Here is a 22,367-nt window from a genome sequence, read left to right on the forward strand (position 1 = left end):
ATTGTTGCCAAACCTGAAGGTTTTATCATCGGTGCACTTTTAAATAAATATATGCCACAGCCGCAGCTCAGCGATGAGCACTTACACTGCGACTTAGGTGTTTCGTAAGTATTCATTTTGATTGCGCGATAATGATGTTTGTCTTCTGTTAGAATTAAAAAAACCAAAACAATATTCAACATGATGGATAATTTTGGACACCCGCGGCATGTGTGATCTGAGCATCTGTTTTTTTCATCTGAAGTGTGTCTCTTGCTTACTACCTATAGAGTATACGATGTTGTGGACGGAAAAGATGCTGCGACCGACTCCGAGCAATAAAAACATTCTGTTTATTCTCATGTCGTTGAGCTCGTGGCGACGAGTATGAGTAGCACTGTCATCTTTGGCGATGCCAAGGCTGAACCGATAGACTGCCGCAGAGCTATCGCCCTCAGCTCTGCACTGTGAGGAATGGCACGATTTTGTTGAAGTGATTGCAGCTCCAGAGAGGTGTCGTCGCTGTTGACATGTACCGCAAGCAGGATGACATACTACAAAGCAGGAAAGAGAGCTAGCGTTCGGAAGCCGTGCATGGTAGTTGACGCCGAGGTCAGGAAATGAGGCAGCAGACGGGGGAAATCGACCCTGTCGTGCTTTCAGTCCGGCTCGATCAGTTTGGAGTGTACAGCCTCGTACTGAAAGGGGGATGCCGGCCGACTGCGGGGCCGATGCAACATCCCCTAAGATGAGGAACCGAACTGAGAGCGAATGCCTGACATGGCAACGATGAGGAGACCCTGGTCGGCTAGCAACATGCCTTGTGAACAGTGTGAAGATGTCGATGAATATTCACTTGCCAAGCCGGTGGGGCAAGCAAGGTGGTCGCAGCCCATTGCTGGGAGATGCCGGTGCTAGATGCGACAGAGCAGAGGTGGTTGCGGAGGCGCTGCAGATGTGGAGGCTGAGAAAGTTGAATATGTGCCTACTGCATTTTCGTCCGAAAAGGCAGAGCCATTGCCGTGCCCTTGGCCACGAAGAACATTCCCCTGGATAGCAGGTGCTCGGAGTCAATCATCATGTCCAGGTCACCAATCTGTAGCACTTTCGATCTTGAGGACGGAAGAGACGGTGCAACAGACTCTGAGTTTAACTGTGAAAACATTCTCCTTATTCTCGTACCGTCAAGCTCGTTCCGACGAGTAGCTTGCTTTTATACACTGCAGTCATTAGCATTATAGTTGATCTAAGTATTTTGCAACACTATTAATACGGCAGATTGGGCAAGTTGGTACGGCATAATTACGAACCAGCGCATAGGTAGACCAGTTACTCAAAATCCAAATACACAAAAATATACACTCGCACAGCGCTGATGTGAGTTTTTTGTGTTTGGATTTTGGGTAACTGTCTACCTGTGCGCTGGTTCGTAATATTGCAACACTGCCATCTTTAGGCGGTGTGGAGGCTGAACCGATGGACCGCCAGAGGCCCATATCTGTATCTGTTTCATATACTGAATGCCTTTTTGCACGGCTCTTTGTTTACTTTTGTCTTCCAGATTTTTACTGCTCACTTGTTTTTTTAATTTTATTTAGAGGATACTACTGGCCATTGAAGGCCCAAGTAGGAGTGGGGTACAACATATGCATTCACACACCTACAACAACAAACAAATAACACGACATTAAGAGGTTTACAACAACTAACCAGCAAATATACAGGATATATATATTTAAAAGGGGGGGGGGGGGGGGCGGCACAGCATGCATCAAGCAGCATGTAATTCAATCATTTGTAATAATAGATGTGAAATATAAAACTCATATTTAAGATTGAACATTATCAAACAAATGTGAATTTAATTAAGCTATAAATTTTATATAGACTGTTACTTTTTATACAATTTTGTCTAGATTTGTCAGGATACAATCTGCAAGTACGCATAAAGTAACTGGAAAGTTGAAAGAAGCAAATTAGAGATCGCAAAACCTACTTCTCAATAGATATTTTTTTCCCAAAGTATTTACGTGATGTGCAGCTGAAATAAGGCTCCTTTTTCAGTTGTTTTTATTTGAAACACCTTAAAAATACATTGTTTTCTAAGATTTTTTTTTATTATTATGCTTGGAAAATTAAGTTACCGATTGTGTTCAGTTTATTCTAAACTATTTATATGAAATTCTAGAGTGCTTTTGTGCATAACAGTGGCTAGATAAGGTTTTTATAATCTCTGATAAAACAAACTGACTAGTTTCTCTTTAGTGACCGTTTCGCCAAGGTGACAGCAGAACAAGTAACGGATCCCGACGTCAAACTGCAGGAATTTGAGATATATGTTTTCTTAGCGAATGCACGCCACTGTTGTGACATATTTGAATATCCTTATCGCTTGCTTGGGCTCAGCGGGTAATGCAGGTCGGCACTAGCGTGAGTATAAAGGCTGAACTGCATAAAGCGATTTAGCGAGCGACGGCGACAGCGACGAGTCAGCGACGTATTACGAAGATTTCTTACTATCGCTCGTCGCGTCACTCGGTTTTTGGATTTCTAGAAAACATCGTTCCGCTTTCATGCGGCTTGCGTCGTCGCGCGAGTGACCGAGCGTCAGCGAAGCGGGTCGCCGTCGCTTTTCTCGTCGCTCGCAAAATCGTTTACATTCGGTTCGCTGTCAATAATATCGACTCGAGCGCGCATAATTTCATTTCCACGGGAGCGCGTGTAAATCAAACCCTAAACCAAGACGGGGGCTGCAGCCAGCAGCTTTGAGAGCGTCATACAATGGATTATAGTTTGACAGAAGCAAGCACACACTTCGCTAGCGCATTCCAGCCTTTAGCGCTCGAACTTCCGAAAACGAAACCAGATTTTGCTACATTTTGGCTAGCTCGAAACATTTTTTTTAAAATATAGGGTGTCTTTTAGCCATAATCTAGACTAAGAGAAATGTGTACTTTCCCAAATTATATTTATGTCACCCTACTATATAAGTAATAATTGTGTAGTATCGTTACGTTCATGTAAAATATGGTGGGGGTCACCGGACCTTCGTCTGAAACAAAAAGTCTGCTATATATACCGAGCGGGTTTCTAATGGATTTGAGTAGGAGTGTCGGGTTGTTAGTCCCTCTGTTTGTTGTTCGTGCATGTATATGTGTTTGTATGTTGATCTTGTGGCATGTGCTGTGATGTACGTGTATGTTTGCGCCGGCCGTGTTCCAGCGTGTCACTACAGAAATGGTATCTTTCATTTTTGTAGTTTTCCGCATACTCACTAGATGGCGCAAGCAGCCGCCCAATTTTATTTTAGCTTTGTTCGTATGTAGTCCATTTAGTGTGTAAGGAACTACACCACTATAGCTACAGTCTAGTAGAAAAGTAACCGGGTGTTTAAATGGCGCGTAACGCCGGCTTTAGTTCGACTTCGTACGCTGGCCGTTTCGGTAGCAGATTCGTACCCGGAAAGCCGCAAAATTTGCGTACACACGAGATATGAGTGGATACGTCGAAACGTCGCGTGCAACTTTGCTCGCGGTAAAGAGGTGAGCGGGACGTCGGTAACGCCGGTCGGGTCGGTGTCGGAGCTATTCGTCGTCGCTCACGGCAAACGGGCTTTTTCAATAAAGTTCATGTCTGTGGTCGCGAAAAGATAACTCTTGTGGAAATTACCCGGCGTCGGTGACAATGCAACCGGCTTGAGGCCTCGGCGATCGGCTGAACCGCCACGCGAACGGGACCTGCTCGATGGGGAAACACGCTGCTGGATGCAGTCGATGGTCGCTCCCACTGTCGCGTAATCGCCGTAATGGATACGGCGTCGGCGTTTGGGGGTGAATGCCTGCGGTACTTCAGCACGTATGGACGATTACGAACGAACACGTGCAAACTACGCTTTCGCTGCGGCGAAAAGCCGTGTAAAGCGCTGGGCCTCGCCCGTAGAACCCGTCTTACGTCAAACGGCCGCCATTGTGAAAAAACACCCCTAGACGTGTGACCGCAGAACGAAGTACACGTTCAAAGATGTTCATTTTACACGAGACCTCGGGTGCAAACGAAATACACCGAGCCTCGCGTGTAAAACCAACACCATTTGGGGAGTCCGCCCTGGGACAACGGTTTACACGTCCAGGGGTGTACTTTTTCGCTGTGTGTGTACTAATTACCGAAAATAAAATGTGATTGGAAGTTAGTAAATAACTCAGAAAAGCAGTTAAACTAAAGTAACTTGAGTAGAGCAGTTGAACTACTTGCGAGCCTGGTTTTAAGGTAACCGATCTCCCGGTCTCACAGCGTGAGCAAGGGGGAAGAAACGTGAGTGGCTGAACTTCGGATGGCAAAGGATCCAACGACCTCCCTCCAGTGCCTCTGGCGGTGCCCCCAACACGCCCCAAGTTTGAGGATACGAGAGTTCAAATAAACTGTAGTGGTGAGTTGAAGGAATGTGCTGGTCTGTGTATCTCGTCTGTTGTGTGTTTATTATTCCGTGTTACTACTGTATAGCTGGTTCAGACGTCTACGTCCTATCCCTACACTCGAATGTTGGTCCTAAATTGAAATGCAAGCTCTTTTCCCAATCGTGCGGTGATCAAAACATTATATCTAGAGTACACCCGTGAGCGATGTGAAGTTGAACAGCCCTCTTCTTGTTTCTGACGCTCCTGCAAGTTTTGGAACAAGCTCTGTTCCAGAAGAGGGCTAGAACGCAAAGTTTAGACCCCCAGCCAAGTATTATTTGAGACGTTGAGAGTTAATATAGCTTTAGGGAGCCGTAAAATAGGCAAGAAACCAGGTAAGGAGTTCACCTTCATATTGCCGGCGGGTGCACTTATAACAACACAAGAACAGTATAACCTTTAAGTACGTCAGTACCATATGGAGCTTATAATCACCTAGTATGTCATAAATAAGATTGCTTTTCGTAGAGACAACAATTCTGGAGACCTTAATGAGATATATACCAGGCACCAATAATTAGAGTCACCAAGAGCTCAAGAAACGTAGGATGCGGCAAGCACCCTGCATCTCATTATTATTCCGCGGCCAATGAGATAACGACGTTAGTCAAAAAAAGCGCCGACGAACCAATCGCAGGAAGCAGCCAACAGCCTGAAGGCCTTTGCCGTAAAACACCGAATGTAAGGCTCATTCACCAGAAATATAGATGCTAAAAAGTAATGCACAAGCTATAGACGCTTTACACACGCGCCAGATTGAGCCGCAATAGCCGACCTTCTCTCGTCTTACCGAGATGCCGAGCCACTGAAGCGGTCATTGACCAGCCTCCCCGAAGGCCTATGCTGTGGAGAAAGACACAAGAGCACCTAAAGTGGCAATAACCTGTCCTGCTGTGGCAATGATGAAGTGAAGCGAACGGATTAAGAGGACACAAAAACTGAAGAGCGGTTATGGCGGCGCCCATGCACAGTTGCTGCAAAGCGTCTATACGAGAGCAAACGCTCTAAGATGCGTCTTTCGTGTATCAGAACGCAAAGAAAGGTACGTCAATCAAAGGGCAACATCGAGAACCCGTAGATAAGGCACGACGACGAGGCAACCAGGCTCGCCCCTTCATTGGTTGATGTCGGGAGGAAACAAACGCACTTAGACGTATTGGGAGGGTAAACAAAGGCACGAGGTGCGCAAAAAGCAGACGAACTTGCATGCCGTATAGCTCTGGAATTACGAAGTCATGTGACTTTTACTTCAACTGCGAATAGTTTGGTACGAACATTGCAACGGGTAGCTTTAAAGAAGCCACACGCGCATTTTCAGATTTTCTGCAAAAATGTCGAAGATGCATCATAAAAACACATTTATTTAAAACCAAATATTTTAAACAATGTTTTATTAGACAATTTGGATCGTAGGTTTTTAAAGACCCTATTAAAATAATCAAATATATTATTTAGACTGCTACAGAAACGGACTTGCCTAAGAGCAATTGAGTACATAGTCTCTAAGCGCGGGAGATTAGAGCTTACATACGAGATCAAAAGTTATTACCCTGGCAGGTTTAAAACATTTGGTTAGAAACGTTCTGAGAGAAGTAAATTTTTGGAAATCAATAAAAGGATAACAAAAATTTAGCTCGCGTGTTCTGTAAAAATAAGTTTAACGTACCAGCCTATTTACTTCTTATGAAAGGTACCTGCAGTCCCCTACGGTTAAGAAATACGCATGCCGAACAATGTTGTACGATCGATGTTTTTTTTGTTTTTTTTTTGTAAACATCGTCTAGACGGTAGACCAAAGCAATTTGGAGTATTTGTCATCTTGAAATGATTGTAGGGATAGAGAGATATTTGAACGACCAGCGGTAAATCCTGCCGTCACGTTGAGCACAGATTGTGCTGTCGGGCGCAGGGCCTGAAATCCGCAGCTTATTCCAACTACGAAAAGTTCCTAATACAGACAACCGTTTATTTCATAATAAACGAGTACATTAATTGCTAAGGCCCGCTAAAGCACGTGTGTGCTTGTGGATGGGACACTTTTGCAATATATAGGATGTTATTACTCTTACATGAAACCACACAGCGGCATGCTTTCGGCCTTAGAAACATTTTTAAGTTACATGTTAAAAAAGCACAAGCTACAAACGCTATAAATTTAAAACTCTGAATATATATATATATATATATATATATATATATAATTGGTTAAAGTTGCGTTGCGTGCATTCCTAGGAGAAAAAAATTGTAGCGACAATTCCACTCAAAGTCCTAAAATTTATAAATAGAATTAAAGAGAATTGGTGAGAAAATTGGTGGGGAATGGATTTTTTCCGAGAAGCGTTCTGCGCACGCGCGAGCGCCCGATGTCAACCGGCGGAAGTCAGAACGAAAAATCGAGGAAATTCGGAAAGAGACTGTGGATGAACGAGTAGAACACGTAATTGCAGGATATATATAATTGTGTTACACAAAAAAAGAAAGTGGACGGAAAGAAAAACATGACATTTAGGTGGACGCTACGGATGCCCCACTTTAAAGTCGCGTTGGGCACGCGCCGCAGCTCGGAGAGCGAAGAAACTGGTAGCGTAGCTCCCATTACCGATTGGTAGCGCAGGTAAGTCACTTCCACGATTTTTAGTTCGTGCAGCCACCGCCTGGGGCCGTCGGTATGTGGAAAAGGTCCACTGGTGAGGGAATTTCTGAAGAAGGTGATGGAAAAATTGGTGAGGGAAGTGGTGTGTCACCTGACGTATATTTATCGCTAAATTTAGCGGGGAAACCAAATGGTCGTACAGGTTAGGTGACGTAAGGTCACGTTACGTCGACATCCCCCCGCTAAATTTAGCGAGGAAACTGGACTGATGTTTTGGTCATAAGTCGAAAACTTTCCCGTTACATTTAGCAGGGAAACTGATTTGACGTTTAGGTCACGTGCAGTTATATTTCCAAGTTGTACAGCTCACATGACGTCAAGTGACATCACATGACGGCACTTTCCCGCAAAATTTAGCGAGGAAACTGAATTAGGGCATAGGTCACATGACGTCAATTTTTCCGAGCAAACTTAATGTGTCTGTGTGTCCCGTGATGTCAGGCCGCGTGACTTCAATTTTCCCGCTACATTTAGCTGAGAAACTGAATGTGTATGGGTCTCGTGATGTCACTTTCCCCTCTTAAATGAGCGGAAAATGCACAAACGGACGGACAAATTTTAGGGTTGGGGGATAGCGTCAAAAGCATTTTTTTGTTTTAAAACTTTTTTCTATTTGTTCATCGGTTGAGCGTTGGATTTCATGAATACTTTCTTTCACAAAATACAAACTCGATCTTTCGAAAATAGATCAGCAAAGGTTATGTCCATCACTCTTCCCATGGAATATATTTTGTTGAGAGTTGAAAGAATGTACTCGTCTGTGTTTCGTCCTCTCTCCGTTTTATACCTTCTGTTATCTAGTACATCTTACCAACAGGCTCGTTAGGAATATAAAAAGGCTTAGCTCCTATGGAAACGCAGCGAAGCCACCGGTCTGCAAACACCACGGCGCCGCTCCGCACGGAAGCCAAGAGATGGCGCAAGCGGTCGCGACGCCAATTGCCGTCAACGAACGAGCAGACGGCGCCGAGAGCCGGCGTAATTAGCAGACAAGGAACTGCAGTTCCTTGTTGTTACCGCGCCTGTTTTTGTTTCTGCGACTGTCGCCGCCTGCGGAACGCACGCCGCTTTTGAGTCGGAAAGATTGTCTGCTAAACGCTGGCTCTCGGCGCCGTATGCTCGTTCGTTGGCAGCGTTCGTTGAGCCATCTCTTGTCTCCCTTGCGCAACGGCGCCGTGTTGTTTGAAGACCGGTTGCGTCGCTGCGTTTCCATAGGAGATAAGCCTTTTTCTTTCTATACATTTGCTCAGGTAAGTTCGCTCTCTGCAAATTTTATGGTATACGGTGAACCGAAATTTGGAGCTCACAAAGCAAGGCTGGAGCGTTAGGCGGGACGCTTCAAAACACAAAAACATAACTCATACAGCGATATTGTTAATGGTAAACCATATTTCGAAAAAAAAAAAAAAGTTCACCATGGAACACGGTTGACGAGGCTGGCGAGCCATGTGACGTCGCAATTCTCATTCCCTCTTCTCTTCGCTTCGTTTCTTCGAGCAGGTGAACCAGAGCAAGGAGGAGAGGAGTGAGGTCGCTCCCTCTCATTCCCCACTGTTCGGCGAGAATCGTGACGTCACATTCCTCGCTTGAATTTGCGTCCGTCTTTTCTCGAAATACGGCCATCCGTTTGAGATATCGAGGTATCAGTGATGTTTCGGAGTTGGTAGCGTCCCGTTCAACGCTTCTGCGGTCTTATTTCTCGAAATCAAAATTTCGGTTGAGCATCCTTTTAACGAAGAAGACGTGTGAACCTCACTCAGTCGTCGGTATTCGATGGAGTGCGCTAGGGAAATAGTCAAGATAAATAAAACTCACATACAAATATCCCTTACTATGTCGACTATCCATAGTCAGTGATGTACTTACGTGCGTCGTCTACTTATCCTTGTGTTTTTTGCAACCTTTTTTGTGAAGTTCTATTTATTCTGGTCACGCGCCGACTCAATCACTACACACCTTGCCAAAGGAAATAGCGCCACGTCCAAATTTGCCATAAAAAAGCGCCTGGAGATTTATCGCAAGTCTTGTATTTTATTTGAGAGTCCGGAAGGTCTCTCATCATGGGCGAGTCGATCACGTAGTTGTGCCAAGAATTCTTCGGAACGTATACCTGAATTTCGTCTGGATGGTGAGTCAAACTATGTCCACAGGTCCGGTTTTCGTCAAGGTGAAAGCGATGGCGTTCTCGACTTCTGATCGAACCTGGTGCCACAGCGTCCTGCTGGGGGTCGGTAATCAACCAATGAGACATTTTTACCCGTTCGTGACTTCGCGATCGAGCAATGTTTGAGTGAAAACGTCTCACAAACACACAAATAGCGAGAAAGGTTTTACAGTCTCTGATGTGTTTTTCCTTAACGTCCTTCATCCACCGGACGATGTCAGCTTGTGCGCGGCAGCAAAACAACTTAAAAATCGCAACAAAAAAAGAAGAAAAAAAAGCGAGGGTTTTTAGTGGTTTTCAACGTGAAACAGCAGACGATCCCAATTTCAGCCTGCGGCCATTGTCACTTCGCCACTGCGCTCGGTTCGTAGCAGACGAACCGCGTTCTTTTTCTCTTATTAGTAAACAAACCGTCAAGGAACGCTGTCTCATCTTGCTCCGCGAGAGGCATGGTAGATCTCGCTCTCGTTCTTGCGGTGACCAAGTTCAGACTCTTGAGGTAAATGTGTTGCAAGCAACCAAAGGGCTTCTGCCTCCGACGCTCGATGATTTTCCTGGTATATGTTGCGTGGTTGAATGCACCGAAAATTTAATATTGGTTACCTTGTCCCTGTGAAGCTTCCGCCGCGTTAAATTCACACATTAAAACTCTTCGTAATTATATGCGAAGAAAAGTTATACTGCCCAAAATGCACCCAAACAGCGCACGTGTGCCTTCTCCTGGCGTCACTTTTTCAGTGTTGCCAGTAGAAACTTTCAGTTTAAATAAAAACAAAGGAACAGCGAAGACCAAAAATCTACACCAATATAACTGTGCAAAAATAAATTATTTTGGTAAAATATTGAAGTCAATTGTTCAGCCTAGGGAGCCTTCATGTGCGCTTTGCTAGGGTGATGCCAACCTTTGTAAAACCACTCGCCGACAAACAAGCAGCCATTTTGGTTCTCGGCGATAATCCGTGGAGCTTATAACCGCCCCGGAAACAAGCACCTTATCTTACAAGTTCGGAGCAGCGTTGTGGAACCCACGGAGGGAGGATTAGCCTTTTCTCCCTCAAATGGGAGGACCGATGGATACAAAGGCCACTTTCCGGCGCAGAGGGAAACAATGAGAGGAACAAAATGGCGGTGGAAGAGGGTGTGGGAAACGGAAACAGGCAGTTGACATCTCTCTATGCGAAGCGCACATGAAAGCACCTCGTTTACTGTGTACTTTTCATTTGAGTACTTTGCAGATGTACTTTACTCAGCACCGCCTAAAACAAGCAGCCTTTGTCTCCACTGTACCCGTGGAACGCGTTGGAATGGAAAACCCAAACGCCGTCGCTCCGCGTGCTAACGCGTTCGACGAGCGTAGCGGAAACAAGGCAGCTATAGATAGCTTCAGGTCCACCCACTATACTTTGTTTCAGCTTCGGTCCGAGCGCGGACGATGTTATGAGCCGAAGGGCCAATCAAACAGCGCCAGAAGCGCAACGTCATGGCGTGCTCCCTGCGCTTGATAGGACTAGCCGGCGGAGGAGCGCGCACAGAGAGACGGCGAATACCGGCTGGTCCTATCAACAGCAGAGAGCACGCCATGACGTTGTGCCTCTTCCGCTGTTTGATTGGCCCTTTGGCTCATAACATCGGCCGCGCTCGGACCTAATCTGAAACGAAGTATAATCATCCCCAGCAGAGCTCGGCGTTCTGGCGTCTCTGCGCGCCAACGAGGTAAACGGGCATAGAGCGATAAACTGGCAGCTGAAAGAGACCCCCAATTGGCCGCCGCCATGTTGTCTATTTTTGACCACTAGACACGTCCCGTTAGAGTTTTTCGTCTGGATTTTAACGAAGTTACTGCGCACAAATCATTGCCCACTGATCTTTAATAACAGTATACCGACGAGATAAGTTGTGTTTCGTTTGTTTTAAGTCCAAAATGTGCTTTTACGATAAAAACTCGGGCAGCTTCGCAATGCTTCTGCTAGATGCCGTCAGCCCCGGTGCTGAATTATGGGTTTTTATTGGAGCTAGACACTGATTTCTGGGGCTACAAGTAGTGAAAAAAAAATAGTTTATTGTGTTTTTTTACAGCGATCGGAATACAAATCTCGGCTAAGTTTTGCGTAAGAGCCTCAGGATTTGGTTCGGTCACGTGTCTAGTGGTGAAAATTGTACAACATGGTGGCGGCCAAGGGGGGGGGGGGGGGTAACTTTTACCTCGTGGATGGGGTACCAGTGTATCGCTCGAAGCCCCTCTACCTCGTTGCTGCGCGCTCTCGCCTCACCCTTTACCTCCGTTTCTCGGCGCGTTGGCGTGCCGAGCCGATTTCGAGGTCAATGAGCGACAATAAAAAGTATGCCGGAATACCAAAATAACTCTAGGCAGTCGTGCTGCACAGGCTAAATTTTCCCTCTAATGTGTAGGCCAGTGTCGCCGTAGCTGAAATTTAGGTCGGCATCACGATATGCTAAAAAGAAGCGTCTAACTTGATTACTTCGCTCTACATCTGTTAAAACAAAAAACGTAAAAAGCAAAAAAAAAAAAGCTGTTGGAAAAAGAAAAAGAAACACGCCTTTTGTTTTTTAAGCTAGCAAACGCACAGTGAACGTAGGTGACTCTTAATTTTTTGTAATTTGCCCCCAACCCCCCCTCCTTTTTCCCGGAAAAAACAATAACTAGCGAAAAAAAAAAAAAAGAGACATTGACGGGAGTGGGAGAGGATTCGGAAAGGTACTCAGAAATTTATCTACACGCGGGTGAACAGTATGTAAAAATTGTACGGAAGGCTTACGGGTCTACATAAAAGTACAGCTATCTCACAAGAACGGACGCAGGGACGGTGAGCCATGTATAATATATATAATGTATATAATGTAACAGTAAAACCTTGCGTTCAACTAGATTATGTTTGGAAAATTTAATCTGATATTTCAAGCAGGGTCCGCTCGAAACGTCGGATATTATACTTTATATAATGTGAACAATGCATATAAAGTTAACCGCCTATAACACGTTTACTATATCTTCGCTCAAATACGCTGCCATGATATCGGATTGACTTAAAACGAAAGAAACACACAAAAGGACGAAACACGTTTCGTCCTCTTGTGTGTCTTCCGTTTTAAGTCAATGTAGATCACCAACACGCTGAAGTCTTTAATGACATGGGATCCTCGTACGGGATTAGATATTTTGCTGCTTAAAAACGTACAAAAAACGCTTTATTTAATTGTCAATAAATACAATCGCTTATTCTTTGTTTCACTCTCAGTCCAGACGCAGCACCCGCTCTCAGCTGACGGTACCAACCAGACAGCGTCAAAAGTGCACCGTCATGATGTTCGTAATCTTTGTACGTCTTCTACCATCGCTGAACCAAACGTAAACAAAAGAAGGCCCAGGGACTTATGCTTTTGACCATGTTTCATTGGCCCCATTAGCTTGTAACACCGTCAGCGTGTGGACTTAAAGGCCGACGACCAGACAGGAGATTCTGCAAGGCAGAAGATCCTCTTAACCATGGGGGAGGAGGAAACAGACAACGGTGGACAGGGTAGAAAGGGGGAGAGGAGGAAGCAGAGGAAAAGTGGAAAGCGCGAACTGGTCATCAGCCTTTAAGCTGAAACGAAGTGTGGTGTATACTCTGTATCAACACTTCACGAGCAGGCCGGTTTGCGTTTGTATATCAACACAGACGAAGAAGGTTGACATTTATGCTCCCATTTAGTGCTGAAAATGTGACTGTGGAAACCTCTATACATCTCACACCACTCGGAATTTCTAGATACCCATCGGGGCATCGAAACAGTGGGTCTTTGGACGAATATATTTGCAGAAGGTATGATTTTAAATATGCATATTTTCCAAGAACTGTTCATGAGTGGAACACACTGCTAGAAGAAATCGTCAGTTCGTCTAACCTATCAGTGTTTGAGAATTGCCCTAAGAATATTTTTGCCCAGCTAAATGTCTTTTATTGCGTGCGTTTCAGTGTTTTGACCGGCCCTGCCGGTTTTTTGGACAGCAGGCCGCGGTTGCCGGTACGTAGACAAGACCGGTCGTCATTGGCCGGTTTTTTGACAGCAATCGAAGCGCGATTGCTTTTAGCTTATTTGTTTCTGGCGTTTTTTAAGCGACAATTCAACAACTATGACGATAAATATTTGTCGACGAAAAAGACAAGTTTAAAATTACACAAACGCCGTGAGGACTCGCGATTAGAGGAAATACGTAGGCGAGCGCGGCAGGAGAACTCCTTGAGACGGGGAAGGGGGGGGGGGGGGGGGGCGGGGAGGGGGGGAGGGGGGGAGGGGGAAAGCTGGAAAGCAGGAAAATGAGGGAAAGCGAGTAGACGCCGGCGGGCAACTCGGCGACAGGCCCTACCGATAGCTGAGCATTCTGGGAGGACACGCACGGCGCTTCATCCGTCCACTCCACTGTGACGGGCGGCGTATGCGCTTTCCCCTTCCACTACACATGGCGTGATATTGTTGTTGTTACTGTAGATCCGCGTCGCTTTTTCCCCTCCCTCTTCGTTCTTCATTTAATTGTTTGAGTGCCAAGACCAAAGCAACGCGCCGACAATGTCTATGAAGAGCTGAGCGTCTCTCGCAACTGTTGTTACTTTGTTGGCTGCCTGCGCCCCAAAAGTAACCTTCCTTTCCCTTCAGACCTCCGTAGTTGTTTTTTCTTTTGTTCTCGCTATTCGTCCCCCTTCCGAAAGATTTGCGCGAGCACAATGGGATATTCAAAGTTAATTGCTTGAGTGCCAGGCCAGACACGCGCCGACGATGTCTAGGAAGGCGTGCGCGGCTCTCGCAGCTGGGCTACTTGGTGGCCTGCGTGCGTTCCAAAGTGACAGAGAGTGCTGGTTCATTGTCTGTGCTACCGTGCACTGCCAGTGGAGCCATCGCAGAGGGTCAAAGGAAGACGCCGACATTGGCGTTTTTTCGGCACTCTTTCAGAGCATCGATATGTGCTGCTATGTTCAGGCTTGCTTTCTAACTATTTCCAAATGGCTGCCATAAATTAATTACGTGCCGAGAGACGTGTGTGTCTTTTTTTCCAAAGGAACAATAAACACAGAGGAGGTTTGAGGCGGGACAGAGGGCAAAGTTATCCCTTTTCCGCTATATCCTATTGGAGATTGGGTGTTGAAGGGCAGTACCGTGCGCAGCCATGCGATTGTTTTGTACAGAGGCGTTCCCGACGTCAATCACCAAAACTTCCACGCTATTTGTCAACCACTTTTTATGCTGTGCCCATATGTACTGGAAGCAAGGTCCCTTCAAGTATACTGATCATTGGGAGAGCGAAAATCTGCATCAGTGGTTACGCGCTTTTTTTGCTTGCATCATGAGCGCGAATTCTTCGCCTTCGAAACAGCGAAAATTACGTCACTGCGTGTTCCGGAAAGACTAGTGATCTCAACCCGAGTACGAGAGTTGGCTCCTGCCCGTGGACGACGATGCCACCGGTCCAAGATGTACTTCATGCGCAAGCACAGTTACGGTGAAATTTGATGGCGTCAGCGCTGTCAAGTATCCCGCGTCAATGCAGAAACATAAGCAGAAGAGCCTCGCCTCGAAATAATCGGCTGTGCTTACGAAGTTCTTCGCTCCAGCAACTTTTAGCGCAGAAGATAAGGTGACTGCTGCAGAGCATCATATTTCACGGTATCAAGCACAACTACAGTTACCTGTCAATGGATTGTGACAGCAAGTTAGCGTCAAAAGTCTTCCCGGATTCAGACGTCGCTTGCAGAATGCGACTTCTAAGAACGAAGGTGGAATACCTCGTGAAAGATGTGCTGGCGCCTTATGCAGTGGAAAGCAAAGTCGATAATAAACTTCGCCCAGCAGGCCGCAACCTCCCGTTTGCTCTCTCCACGGACGCCTCCAACAAGGAAAATAGAAAAATTTTCCCCATCGCCGTGCGCTTCTACAACGTGAATAATCCCGGAATAACGGACGCTCTCATCAACTTCTGTGAGCAGACGGACGAGACTTCCGGCGGCATCTGCGAATTCTCGGCAACACGCTTGGAGAAGGTGGGTCTTCCTTTAGAGCGAGCTGTAGCGTATAGCGCGGATAACGCTTCTGCAAACACAACTCCGTTTTCCAAAAGATGGAGAAAGATCAGCCGCACTTGTCGAAGGCCAATTGTAATTGCCACGTAGTGCACAGCGCTGCCAAACACGCAGTGAGGTCTTCAAAGTTTGGTGTGGAAACCCTTGTACTAAAGGTCTTCAAAGAGTTTTCTTCTAGTCCGAAATGTGAAGACGAATTGAAAACATTTTTCGACTACTGTGATCAAGAATATAGCAAGGTGCTGAGTCATATTTCTGTCCGTTGGTTAAGCTTGTTTACGGCTTTAGACAGACTGATTAAGAACTGGGCTCCCATCAAGTCCTATTTTCTGAATCAGGGAGAGGAGCAGTGCGAAGAAACAATCTGGATATTTATTGGCAACCAAGCCGATGGACTTTCGAAGTGTATCGCGCTTGCGGAGTGCTATCTGCACTTCATGCACTCGTTCCTTGCAATGTTTGATTCAACAATCCTCACCCTCGTAAAGAGTCATCTTGAGCCGACAGAACTTTGCGCCGTAATGACTAAGCTCAGGAAGCGGCTGATTAATCGGAAGGATGATATGTTCTTCGGTGTCAAGGCTAATCAGGGAATTGAAACCCTTCCAGGCGGACAGGCTGCAACGCTGGACTTCGTGAATGTTTATGACAAGGCCCTTGCGTACCATGGAAAATGGTTTGACTTCGAGAATTCCCCATTTAAGAGGCTCGCCGAATTGTATCTGCGCAAAGGTGCACCCAGCGTGTCAGTCGTATTGAATGCGGGGGAGCTTTTCGGCATTAAATTTGACGAGGAAGGCGATGAATTGTACTCAGAGCTTTGTCTTTTGAGGGATACTCTCCCTGGACTTCTAGGACATGACGAGGATTCAAGCTCGATCTGGCTCAAATTCTGGAAAGAGGTCAGGTGCCCCCATTTGCAGAACCTAATGGAGCATGTTTTGTCCATTCCCTGCAGCAACGCGTTTGTGGAAAGCATCTTTAGCGTGATGGGGAACTTGTGGACAAATGAGAGAAATCAGCTAAGCGTCCCAATGGTTAAAGCGGAGCTCTGTGTGCGGTATAATTTGGTGTACAGCTGTGAAGACTTTCTATAGATGGCGAGAGAAAACAAGCAGCTCATCCGAGCAGCTAAGTAGAATTCGAAATATACGTTCAAGTTCCGCAAATAGAAAAAGGCGAGCATATAAAATGTTACCCATTTTGTTTTTCTGCGTTGTTTTGTGTATTGCATATTATTGCGCGTGTATGTATATATGATAATATCCGATACATTGTGGCATATGCACTGTATACTTTTTAACGGACGTAATACGCCACTGGTTTGGCGGATTTAGTCGCGAAGAGCATTTTATGGACGAAATACGTGCGGTTATTTTTCAGTACCGCACATGGGAAGCCAGTAATTGCAATTTCTCGAAATAGGTCTGCGAGTGGCGAGGCAGCATGTTACCTTTTTTTTTGTGTTGGTAGTTGTTGTTTGTATGGCTGTCATAAGCGGTTATGTGAATTTTGTTTTTTTGTGTCTGTAGTATGTTGTTTCTGTCACAACACGTTATGTGCATTTTGTATTTTCTTTTACTTAAATTTAAAAAAAAAGTTTTATTTCAAAGACGCGCTTTTAATTATTTGATCACATAGAGTATTCCCCCCTTTGTACATAGCTAAAGTGTGCATGAGGTTTTCTGTCGTACTGCCAAACTGGAGACGGGCCCTCTGGCAGCTTTTTGTTTGGGGGCACCGTTGGCTCAAGGCTATCAATAAAGTTGATTTGATTTGAAGAGATGTGATCTACTCGTCCAAAACCCCGAGCTGGCGACTTTAGAAAGAATATGGAATTGCGCTCAGTCTACACGAGCGTAATGCTTTCTAAAAGCAGCAACAAAAACCTTACTCACTTTTAGCACAAATGTCATTCCATTCACTGATATTTTTATGCCAACCAGCAGACTAGTTTCTTCTTCACCTGCTGTGTGCGGCAAGTTAGTCAGAAATTCCTTTATTTTTCACTAAAGAGGGCATATAATTGCACAAATTATTGAGCTCAGTGCAGTGTATTTGTGTACATGAACATTATACTAATTCCTCTCTAGGAGGAAATCATTCGTTGCAATAATTTGCACTGCCTGTCAAAGACGAACATGGCATCTTCCTTTCAACACAATTTCAAGGGATTTCATTGCACGGAGGGAGTTTCATTTCATTTCATTTATTAATCCCCCATAGAAGGGCCGGTTTTTTTTTGGTTTTTTTTTCGGGGAATGGTGGCAACCTTATAATTGAATAGCAGCCCACCAAGTCTTAATTAACTCCCGAATGACTAGGTTATTTGCCAAATGGACTCACCGAATTCCCGTATGTTGACGACATTCAAATTTTGTTGCATTCCCTTAGGTTATCCATGGACAATTCGAAGCGATTACCAGTCACCCAGGTTATTGACGGTGACATCTGCCCACCATACTATGATCCGTATTTTTATCGGCAAGCGAAGGAATTTGTGCCAAAACAAGGAGATATCATCGAGGTAAGTTTCCTGACTCAAAATTTTATTCAGTTCTTCATCTACATTTATTTCATATTAAGTAACAGGAGACACACCAAAAAGGGGTTCAGCAGGAATGCTGAGAATTCACGCAGATCCTGCAGGTGGTACATGTTGTAATGTAGGACGTTGCCTTCTCTCTCCTAGAGCACGCTTTAGTCGTGGGGGAAGTTTAGCTAGTTGGTACGCGGACAACATATTAAAACAACGCACAAGCAGGGAAGAAAAGAAGATTACACAATACATCAGTTGTCACTCAACACATTATTTTCTCTTTTTCTGTGCTTGTGTGCGGTAGTATTAGGTTGTCTATCGCGCTTTAGGCTTCGCGATGTTTTACATAGATATTACGACGGAGCCTAAACATTGACTTAGGACGTGCACCAAAATATCTCGCAGCACAAATCTGTCCTCAACATAAAATAAAGAGTTCAAATGTCCTAATTGTGCCGTAGCAAGCACGGCTTGAATGTCTAAAATGAAAACTTCAGTTGCCACAGTTACGGACAACGTGTTCATTGGTGTTTACCAGTGGCTGAATATGCACAAAGGGAAAGTGCACTTCCATTGATGAACCTCGTCCCAATACAATTGAAAGGAAACTTTCAAAGGGTGCTCATCATCTTTATGCGCGGAGGGAGTTTCATTTCATTTCATTTATTAATCCCTTAAATGCCCACGCGGGGCTTTAGATAAAAGGGGGGGGGGGGGGGGGCAGGCAGTCTTTGTACACTTCAGGTACACAGGACAAACAAAACGAGAAAAAAAAACGAACAAAAGATAATACACAAGTAGGTTACAGGCCGTAAAAGGTGGCAAGTGCTTCTCTAAATTTTGAAATATCCGATATTGTTACTATTGAGTCTGGTAATTTATTCCAATTATTAATAGAAAGCTGCAGAGGCGAAAATTTAAATATATTTGTCCTAGGAATGGATAAAAGAAGCTTGCAGGAGTTATCTAAGCAATGGGAAGTGGGAGGTGCAGGTATGCAGTATAAAGATCCCTGCAAATGAAGATGATAGTAACATTTATGTAGAATGGTTAAGGCGGATATCGTCCTACTTGTTTTAAGAGAGGGGAGGCCAAGCTGAGTTTTAAGATTACTGTCACTAGCCGTGAGGTTATAATTTCTATGAATAAAACCGTACCGCTCTGTTTCGGACGGCCTCTAACATCTTTTCAAAGAGTAACTGATGGGGATTCCAAACCGATGAGGCGTACTCCAGCTGGGGACGAACAAGTGAGGTGTATGCTAACTGTAAATTAGCGTACACCTCACTTGTTCGTCCCCAGTTTGTAAATTTCAGATACAATAAATATTGTCCAATTTATATAAGTACTTAAAGGTTGGACACCCGTTTAGCCAATGTGAGGGACGTTCTATGCGAAAGGCTGTATAAAAGGCGTCACCGATCCCGAGACTATAGCCCTAACATTGGCTGGAAAAATCATCACCTTTAGATAGCAGTCTGAAATTTGTTTTGAAGGTTGTATTGTAGTGGGCAAATTTACCGTATACAATTTCAAACCCTTTCATGCAAAAAAAAAAAAAGAGGAAAATGACACTATTAAGTTTGCTAGCGTCAACACCGGATGTCGACACAAGCAACCGAGTTGGCGAGATAGGTCTGTGGCGCATCTGCTTGCTGCGCCTGTCGGGAGATGGCGCCGGAAGTGCAATTCCCGCTAACTTTGTTGTCTGCGTCGAAGTCTGCCGTTGACCCTGAGCAATTTGTTGATCTCATTCCCCACAAGAAAAGGGAGCTAGGACATGAAACGTGACCAGGCAAAGTGAACCAATATTCTAAACCTCTGATAAAAATTTAAAATCGCTATACAGATGTTTAAATATGTCGAATCAACTAGGAGCAAGCCTCGGGATCTATGACGCATGTATATCTTAAAGAGAGATATTAAAATGTATGTATATTTTAGTGATGCGGGGAGTTGATCTAAATAAATACACCTCAAAGAGAGAGGGAACTCAGGCGAAATTTTCGATACTCGCTGGTCTGCCCTAAGATTGGTTCAAGGCATTATTAGACACATCTCAACCAGTAACCCAAAATCCTAATTGACACCCCCCCCCCCCCCCCCCCACCCCCCTTTCTAAGCTATTGAAGTTTTAAATTTGGTTTGAGAGGCCGACGGGATCTACTGGCAACACGGAAATCGTGACGTTATAATGTTGTAACGCGGTAATTAGAGCTCGTTTCCGACGGGCGACAAAAAGTTTGATGGTGTGAAATGAATGCTGAAAAAACTCATGTGAACAAAACCTAAAAAAAAAAAAAAATTCGCGAAATATTTTGTTACTTAGACTGCCCGCTTGACTTGCAACTTGTACAACATGCAACGCCAACCCTCTAAAGAAAGCGATAAAATAGAAATATTGGTTGGACACTCCCTTCATTTGGCGTTTCTTTTTTTCAATAGCTATGTTGAATTTAGAGAGAATAAATAGCATTCCGGGAAGGAGTAAAGCCGGTGTATTGCGAAAATGTGTTTTGCTTGGAAAGCTCAAAAATTAATAAAGAAAAGTTGCCAGGAAAATAAAAGAAATGAACGGCCCACTATGTGTTCGCATCATTCTTCCCGGTAAACCTTCACTTGTCTAAATCAATCACATGTTTTATTTTTGCACTCAGGTGAGCTTTCCCCGAAGTGGGACGCACCTGGTGCAGCAATTGCTACAGCTCATCGTGAACGGAGGCCGGTCTGCAACGACATACGCCGAATTCACGAAGACAACTCCGACCCTTGAAATCCATACGCTAAAAGAGGCTGTTTCCCCGAGACTGATACGGACGCACCTTCCGATGGACAAAATGCGCTTCAGCGACAAGGCGAAATACGTTTACGTCGCCAGAAACCCCTGGGACTGTTGCGTTTCCAGCTTTCACCTTATGCGGGAACTTTCTGTGTTCAAGTTTGTTGATGCTAGTTTCGAGGAATTTTTAGAAGCGTTTCTTTGTGGACATCATGGTTTTGGGGATTACTTTGACCATGTGCTTTCGGGTTTCCACCTCAGGGAACGCCCGAACGTTTTTTTCGTGACGTACGAAGAGATTCTAAGCAACAAGAGAGATGTCGTTCTGAAATTAGCTCGATTTTTGGGAGGCGACTACTGGACAATCTTACGAGAGAACGAGCAAGTTCTCAAGCAGGTTATGGAGAAGAGTGAACTATCTTTTATGAAGTACTTGATTCCGAGTAACCTTAAAGTTGTATTGAACGCGCATCCGGAAGTAATGGAAACGTTAAATAGGTCGCGAAATTCCAGCGATGAGAATCCAGACGGCGCCGTAAGTATCGTGCACTTTGTGCGAAAAGGTGACGTCGGCGACTGGAAGTTACATTTTTCAAAAGAAAGCACCCATAAAATGCAGGCCATGATCGACGAGAAGTTTGCCGGCACTGGTATTATGAGCTTCTGGCCACTCGACTGAAACATGGCATACATCGATGTTGCTTGGCTTTCCGGGTAGTTTGTGTTCGCTTAGATAAACGACCACCGAGTGATTTGGTAACGATAATTTGGTCAAATATTTTGCGTACCCTAACCCCTTTCGCGCACCACCTCCACAAGCGAGGACAGAAGCTTTCAGGTTTGTCCGTCTACAGATTCCGGTCTCGCACTCTGCTTTGACACGGGATCCGGCCAACTCGTCGAAAGCCAACTGGTGGACGGCCAACTCGTCGACGGCCAATTCGTCGAATAGGCCAATTCGTAATAGGGCACTTCGTCGAAGGGTAACTTGTGGAAAGGGGAAATATGTCGAAAAGCGATTCGTCGTATAGGTTTAACGACGGGCCGAGGTAAAAGTTCGTGGTTCCTTGTTATCTCCTGACCTAAAACTTTATTTGTGTTTGGACTAAGGACAGCGCCCTTCTTAGGTTACAAGACGGAAAGAAAAATTACAAGAGGGCCGCCGACCAGTTGGCCGTCAACGAGTTGGCTTTCAACAAGTTGGCCTAGACCCCCTTGCCACATATGGTGACCCCAATTCAGGTTGGAAGACGCACTCCCGAGTCCGATGTGCCCCATAGATGGCAGCACCTGCCGGCTGTCGTCTTTGGCGATATGGCATACATTTAAAAAACAAATAAAAAAAAAGATTTTTTTTGTGTGTGTTTTTGCTAAATAAAGACACGACTGTATTCACGGTCGGAAAGTTTTTTTTTTCTTTTTTATATTCCCGGGTGGGGATTTACATTCTTTATGTGACTTCTTACGTTCAGGCTTCTTCCTCATTGGTTCTAACTTGTTCGTCTTTCGCATCGGCTAATACGAAAATTTGATTTGTTTCGGAGAAATAAGTAAGTGTTCTGGACTCTTCCCACCATGCATTACTTTGGCTGTCGGTGAATTTTAGTTGACTGGATAAAAGCGCCGAAGGACAGGGACAAAATGAAGAAGGTAACGAGAGCATGGAGCGCACTCACGACTAAAAGTTTTTGCGCAAACAAGCTGACTTAAGTACTTCAGTCAAAC

This window comes from Ixodes scapularis, unplaced genomic scaffold (assembly GCF_016920785.2).
Source record: "Ixodes scapularis isolate PalLabHiFi unplaced genomic scaffold, ASM1692078v2 PGA_scaffold4__175_contigs__length_147842914, whole genome shotgun sequence".
Lineage (NCBI taxonomy): Eukaryota > Metazoa > Arthropoda > Arachnida > Ixodida > Ixodidae > Ixodes > Ixodes scapularis.